The following is an 8,442-nucleotide window of genomic DNA, read 5'->3' on the forward strand; positions in this document are numbered from 1 at the left end:
CTTAGGGTAGGTCACTGAGTGATAATAGCTGATACTTATTGAGTGTTTCCCAGGTTGCAAGCATTGTGAAGACCCTCACAAGCATTATCTCGCTTGAATCTCAAACTCCAAAGGTCTGAGGCAGGTACAATGATGACCCTATTTCACAGATAAGCATAGTTTCAGAGAGGCTCACTTGCTTGCTCATGGCCGCACAGCTAGGAAACAGCAGACCTGGCCTTCCAACCCATGTCTGGTCTGAGTTCAAACCCTTACACATTAATCCACTCTCATACTGCCCCCCAAAGTCCTGTATAAGACCTACTGAATAGTCCGGCTATTAAGGATGTCCTTTTAAAACCTACCACATCTCAATTAAAACTGGAAGAGGATATAAAAATTAGTCCTTTTTCCCAGATATTTCAAAATTGTGAACATTTGATTACTTATTTATTGCCTATGCAACACCTGAATCTCATTCCTATTTAGTGGGAAATCTATTTTTGGAAGGTCTTGATGCCATAGCGTCTGCCTTCAGAAGAGGCCGGGCATTCCCTGTCCCGCCTCCAGGCCCAGCCAATGGGAAGCTTCCAGCTGGGAATGATGATTATGGAGGGAGTGATGATGCACAGACACAAGACCCTTCAGAGAGCATTCACAGCAGTGACTGTGGAGTGGACTGACCAGTGGCTGTGGCTGTAAGTAATATTCCTGTGTCACTTCTTTGGCTGGGTTTCCTGCTGACTCACCTCCGCTGGTTTCTGCCTGTTTCCTGGGGCTGGTCACCCAGCTTCCCCACCCGTTCTGTGACCCACTAATATCCTTCCAGGGCAGTACACTGCCTTTCTCTTTAGGTAAATTGCAAGTGGCTTCTGATGTGTGCAACCAAGAACCTGACATGTACAAAATGATTCACACATTTGGAATTATATAGTTGGAGCCAAAGATAAACCTTTGTCTTAGACTTCTACAGATGATTAAAAAAATGTATTCCTTTCTGAGATCCAAGGCTAAGGGCATAGGCGTGGCTATGTACTTGGGTAACGACCATCTCTTGTACATCTGGACCATGAGCAGTGAGTTCCAGTTTCTCAACCAGGCCTCCAGAGCCTTGACCAGAATAGCCGTGTGCATGCTATATTTCCCACTGCTCTCCTAGACTAGGCCTGCACGCCAGCCAGCCTGGTCTCCTGGGGCCATGTTTTGCATTTTTGGACCCAAATATTCACCTGCCCTCCAGAGGACAGCTTCTTCTAACATGTAGGGATAAATGGAAAGCTTGGTCTTATGAGGTCTGGCAAGTAAGTTTGCAAACTTGTTGCAATGATGTTGCTAACCTTTTTTGATATCAGAGGAATTATGCATTATGAATTTGTACCAACTGGACAAACAGTTAACCAAGTTTACTATTGGAAGTGCTGAAAAGGCTGTGTGAAAAAGTTAGACGACCTGAACTTTTCACCAACAATTCATGGCTCTTGCATCACGACAATGCACCAGCTCACATGGCACTGTCTGTGAGGGAGTTTTTAGCCAGTAAGCAAATAACTGTATTGGAATGGCCTCCCTACTTACCTGATCTGGCCCCCAGTGACTTCTTTCTTTACCTGAAGATAAAGGAAATATTGAAAGGAAGACATTTTGATGACATTCAGGACACCAAAGATAATACGATGACAGCTCTGATGGCCATTCCAGAAAGAGTTCCAAAATTGCTTTGAAGGGTGGACTAGGCTCTGGCGTCGGTGCATAGCTTCGCAAGGGTAGTACTTGGAAGGTGACCGTAGTGATATTCAGCAATGAGGTATGTAGCACTTTTTCTAGGATGAGTTACGAACTTAATCGTCAGACTTTTGTATGTATCTTAAGTTGCCCACTTGTGAGTACTTCTTCTAGTCACGAACTTGTTTCCCACTGCTCCCAGCTCTGCGGAGGACCATGGTTTGCTCCGTGACATTCTGCTAACTCCAACTCTGGGCCTGATTTTGTCCTTTTGACAGGAGAAGAGTCTAGTCCTCTCTTCACAGACCTCATTGGGAAGTGCAAGAGGGGGCAGGTCTCCTTCCCCTTCGCCACAACCACCGCAGACTATGCAGATAGAAACAACTTGCTTTACGGGCATGTTGGGACAATTGGAAACGGAATTGAAATTCAGTAGAGGAAAGGTTAAACCTCTTGGTGAATTTGATTCTCCCAGAGTCCTAAGGGGAGATAGCACAGAATTAGGCCTTCAGTGGGTGGAAGTGGAGGGTTGTCCTGAGGTCTGGCCCTAAGTGTTCCATTCTCTTAAGCATCTTCTACTACAACACTCACGGGGAAACCTCTTCACTGGAAATCAAGCCCTTTCTCTCTCCAGACAATTCCTCAATCAGACTGGGAAATTCAGCAGGACTCCCAGCCTCTGAGACAACCACATCCTGTAGACAAGGCAGAGGTAGGAGGAGTTGGGGAGGGCCTGTGTGGCTCTCCAGGCCTGTGGCGGAGGATGGGTGTGGGTCATCTGTGTCAGATTATGTTTTTGTTATTCCCTTCCATGTGAGCTGCAGTAGACATGACTGTGTGAGTACCTTTGGCACTTGTTAGGTCAGATGCAATAATATCTCCCAAAGTAGTCATTAATTAAAGAGGAAACTTCAGTAGGTGCTTCCCCATTTCCTTGAAGTCCCTAGGGTCCATTATAATGCACAGTAAGGTTTAGTCCCTTTCTCATTTTGCCTATCAGAACAATGGAGAGTTACTTTTTAAAATCACAGTTTTGTTGATATATAATTCACGTACGGCACAATTTGCCCATTTAAAGTGTACAATGTAATGGAATTGTGCAACCATCACCACAATCGATTTTAGAATAGTTTTATCACCTTAAAATGAAACCTCACCTCTATTAGCCACTCCTCATTTCTCCCTAGTCTTAGGCAACCACTGATCTACTTTATATCTCTATAGATTTGCCTTTTGTAGACATTTCACATAAATGGTATTTTGTGACTGGTTTCTTTCACTTAGCATAATGTTTTCAAGTTTCATCCACTTTGTAGCATATCAGCACCTCATTCCTCATTATGACTGAATAACTAGTCCATTGTCTGAATATACCACATTTTGTCGATCCATTCTTCAGTTTACGGATCTTTGGGTTGTTTCCACTTTTTTGTTAGTATGAATAATTCTGCTATAAACATTCATGTACAGATCTCCAGTTTTGGTTTTTTTTTTTTTTTTTCATTTCTCTTGCATACATGTATACCCAGGAGTGGAATATCTGGGTCATATTATAGCTATATGTTTAATCTTTTGAAAAACTGCCAAAATGTTTTCTCAGAAGGCTGCACTATTTTACATTCTCACCAGCCGTGTGCAAAGGTTTCGATTTCTCCAGATCCTTGCCAGTGTTTTTATCTGTCTTTGGTATTATAGCCATCCTAATAGATATGAAGTGATACCTCATTGTGGTTTTGATTTGCGTTTCTCTGATGGCTTGAAAGGTGATGAACATCTTTTCATGTGCGTGTGGGCCATTTGTGTATCTTCTTTGGAGAAATGTCTATTCAAATTCTTTGCCCAGTTTTTAATTGGGTTGTATTGTTGTTATTGTTATTGAGTTGTAAGAGTTCTTTATATTGTCTAGATACAAATGTCTTATCAGATGTATGATTTGAAAATGTTTTCTTCCATTCTGTGAGTTGTCTTGTCACTTTATTGATGTATCCTTTGAAACACAAACATTTTAAAAAGTTTTTGATTAAGTCCAATTTTTCTGTTTTTTTCCCTTAATTGCGTTAGTGTCATATCTAAGAAACCTTTGCCTAGACCAAGGTCATGGAGATTTACTCCTTTGTTTTATTCTAGGAGTTCTCAAGTTTTACTCTTACATGTAGATCTTTGATATATTTTAAGAGTCTCATGCTCTACCGACTGAGCTAGCCAGGCATCTTGATAAATTTTAAATTAATGTTTGTATATGGTGTAAGGTAGATGTCCAATGTCACTCATTTGCATGTGGATACCCGGTTGTCCCAGCATCATTTGTTGAAAGGACTATTCTTTCCACGTTGAATTGTCTTGGCATCTTTGTCTACAATCTATTGACTGTAAGTGTGAAGGTTTATTTTTAGACTGTCAATTCTATTCTATTTTTCCATATGTCTGTCTTTATGCCAGTACCAGTAGTTACCTTTCAATCATGGTTGCTCTCTGTCTTACCTCAAGAAGAGCTCCTGGTTGGCCGATCACTTGTTAACAACTTAGTCTTGGCAGGAAGATATAGTCAGAACAAGAAGGAGAGGTATCCAAGTCTTTGTAATGTCTGTTCTTATGCTTCTCTCACTTCTCCAAAAGTGGGATCCACAACACAGAGGTATTGTCAGTGATGCCCTTTTTCATTTATCCACTTGTGTAGTTTGCCTGTGCCTAATGAAGTGGATCTATAGATTATACTATCTAGCTTCAAATTAAAATAAATTTGCTGAGCTTTTCTGTGAAGGCCAGAAGCTGTCAGTAGGACTCTAACTATTAAAATACACACACACACACACACACACACACACACACACACACACGGGAATTTATTTGACAATGATGGAGAGAGTAACTAACTCCTTTCCTGCTATGGAAAGCATAGTAGGCATTTTGAAAACAGATCTTTAAATACTTCATAGTTATGTGGTTTGTTGCTAAAAACATAAGTGTGCACCTATAAAAACTCTCATAGCTGCACACTTGGAAAACTTGGAAACCAAAACTTCTAACCCATTTAAAGTAAGAATAAAATATTTCAATGGCTTTCGAACCCATTTGTTAGTTTAGAAAAAACAACTGATTGACCTCAGGGAATACGGATATGCACTGACTGCATTACAAGACCAGCTGCCCCCTTGCAGAATCAGTGAATAGGGCTGAACAATGAATTTCATTACATAGAAAGCACTGCCAACCACAACTTCATTCATTTGTGTGTCTACACGTATGTCTTTTAGAGGGAAATTTTCAGGGATGGTAGTCCTTAAAGAAGTAGCAAAATAAACTGAACTTTGGAACCAGAACTTTGACAAGATCAATAAATCAAGATGCTGGAAAATAGTAAAACAAGTCCAATCACAATGTTCTCAGTAAAAATATTATTATAAACAACATTAATGATATTTTGTTTTATCATATGTTGCACACCATTAATAGTATTGCTAATACTAGACTTTTGAGTGACAACAAAAAATAATATATTAAATAAAACAAAGAATAGTTTAAAACACGTGTGGAATGTTTAAGCAAATAGACCTGTACTGGGGCATGGGGGCTTAAACATTTTTACTGATAGGAATATGCCTTCAAAAAAATTTGGGTGCCACTGGCCTAAACTGTTACATTAAAGCAAAATGACGCTATAAATTGCCAATAAGGAGGTAGAGTGTATAGCGTTTGTCAAACTCATCTGACCATGAAACATTAGGAGAGATGAGCATTCCAAGAAACCATCTTTGGACGAGGCTGTGTGATGGTTAAGAGCGCGAACCTGCAGTCAGACAGAGCTAGATTTAACATCAAGTACTAGCTAGGTATTACCAAATCATTTTGAACTTCTGATTCCTTACCTGTAAAATAGGGCTAGTCATGTCCACCTCAGATGCTCTTATGAACTTTAAAAATGACACTATATCTAAGTGCGTAGCTGTGTGCTTGACATCTTGTAAGCACTTCTTGATAGAAATCTTCTATTATTGTCACCGATGATAGTTATTTAGAGACCGGTCTTACCTTTCATAACTGTACTTCTGCAGGGTGAGCGTTTATACTTCTATTACAAGTCCCACCTAACATTTAGCTGCAAGAGACATTCATGAATGAATAAAGAAATGAATGATAGAAGCAGAATTCTCTGAAGCTAAAGTATGGGAGACGAACTGTATCACCAGACTGAAGGAGAAACATTACTTTCTCAGTTGTTTATCACTCACCTTTTCATGACTAGACCAGAACACTCACATAGAAGGAGTAGCTTTTGTTACCTAGGCAGTTGATAACAATTAGCCAGCGATTAATTGTTTCCAGCTGCTCCCCTTTGATTAATCATTCAAAACAAATGTATGATGGTCCTCCTGAGGTTTGGTATTGCTAGGAGCTAGAAGCCTCGCACGCCTGAGATGAAGGCAAGATGTCGATGAATGCTTTATTTTTATTTTACTTTTTAAAAAATTTTATTGGGGGACAGTGTGTTTTCCCAGGACCCATCAGCTCCATGTCAAGTCATTGTTTTGGAGGGCACAGCTCACTGGCCCATGTGGGAATTGAACACGGTGATCTTGGTGTTATGAGCACTGTGCTCTAACCACGGAGCTAACCGGCCGCCCTATGAGTGCTTTAAAGGTCAGGGGAATGAGGACTGGAGTGGCCAGGGAAAGTCAGCCAGGGAAGGATAAGGTAGGCTTCCCTCCTCCCCCAGCTTTATGGAGGTAGAATTGACACATAAAATTGTAATATATTTTGAAAGTGTACAACATGATGATTTGATATACATACACATTGCGAAATGATGATCAATCAAGTTCATTAACACATCCATCACCTCACAGTGACTTTTTTTTTTTTTGGTGAGACCATTTAAGATCCACTCTTACCAAATTTCAAGTACCTAATACAGTATGGTTAACTATAGTCATCGTGCTGTACATTAGATTCTTAGAACTCATTCATCTTATAACCGACAGTTTGTACCCTCTGACCAACGTCTTCCCACTTCCCTCTTCCCCCAGCCCCTGGCAACTGTAAGTACAGTATTTGTCTTTCTCTCTCTGGCTCAGGTGGGCTTTCAAGGATTGACAGCAGAAAAATTATTTTAAGCCCAGATAAAAAGAGTGAAGGCATGATACTGTCCATTTTTCTCTTTCATTTCTCTTTGTGCCCCGCCCCCAGGTTCCTATTACAGTGTCTTAGTAGTTCTTTTTTTTATTTTATTTATTTTATTTTTAATTTATTGGGGTGACAATTGTTAGTGAAATTACATCGATTTCAGGTGTACAATTCCGTATTACATCATCTATAAATCCCATTGTGTGTTCACCACCCAGAGTCAGTTCTTCCATCACCATATGTTTGATCCCCCTTATCCTCATCTCCCACCTCCCGCCCCCCCACCCCATCTTAGTATCTTAGTAGTTCTAATGCTCCTCCTCCTCCTCCCTAGGACTTACTTATTTAACAATAAATAACCCTACTAAGTTCTAGGCCTCACGTGCCGTTTTAGGTTGACGTTGCATCCCGAGAAAGAACATAGCAACCAAAAATTAAGGTAATTCCTATGCACATTATTCAATTGACAACCCACAGTACCACTTTGGAGAGTCACCTCTCCTTCCGTTCCCCCAGGTCTCCCTTCAGCTGCCACCGTCTTTCCATTTCTTACTCTCCACCCGTATCAGTTAGGGTTGCATTCAGCTGCATATAATGGAAACCTGTATGCACATGCGTAACAAAATGGAGGTTTCATTTTCCTTGTGCAACCAGAACTCCAGGGGTGGGCAGGTCAGGGCCGATGTCTCTGCTTGAGGAAGTGTCAGGGACCCAGGCTTTCTTTAGTCTCCATCTTTTGCAAACTGGCTGCTTCACCTGTCTTCTCAGGGGGAAGAAGGAGAAGAATGAAACGCAAATGACAAAAGCTTCGTGCATACCAGCTGAGCTTGTTTTTCATATCAGGGATGTAATAGTTTAGTGGAAACACCACCCAGTGGAGTCCTGTTTATATCTCCTTGTGGCAGAATTGGGTCAATTGGCCGTCTTCAGCAGAAAGAGAGTCTGGGAAGGTAAGGACTTTTGTTTATTTTTTGAAAGTGGGCATTTGTTGTTCCCTCAACGAAATTGGGGGAGAAAAGAAAGAATGATGGCTGAGTGACTGGTGGTGTCTGTTGTATTTCTCTCTACCAAAAATGCTCCCTGTACCTCTTCTAACTCATGTAAACTCCCCTCTCTACTGCTATTGCTTTTTTTCTTTCAGGAGTCAAACTGGACCTTTTCTATTCCAGCTTTTCTGGTGTTCCTCTCCCCACCTGAGAAAGCACTGTGGATGCCATGTGCTGTGCCAAGCCTCCTTATACGTATCATTTCATTTAACTCAATGACAGCCCATGAAACAGGCATTTTGATTATTGTCGCACTTATAGATGTGGAAAGTGAGGCTTAGTGTGGTGAGTTAATTTGCCAAGGTCACATAGCTAGTAAGAGGTAGTGCTGTCCTTTGAACCCAGATGTCTCGGGCGGGAAATGACTCTAAGGTGGAGATTTGTAGACAGGAAGTTCCTTGTGAAGTGCCTTCAGGATTAACACCTGTGGGGGAGCAAGAAGGCAGGATTGGCCAGAGGGAGAAGTTAAACTAAGACATAGTTGCAACAAAGGCTTCAGCCAATCACTGAAGGAGCTTTGGAGCTGAAAAGGCCCTTCAGAGTAGACCCACCTTGAGGCAAAGGGGCCAAGCCT

This window comes from Rhinolophus ferrumequinum, chromosome 21 (genome assembly GCF_004115265.2).
Source record: "Rhinolophus ferrumequinum isolate MPI-CBG mRhiFer1 chromosome 21, mRhiFer1_v1.p, whole genome shotgun sequence".
NCBI lineage: Eukaryota > Metazoa > Chordata > Mammalia > Chiroptera > Rhinolophidae > Rhinolophus > Rhinolophus ferrumequinum.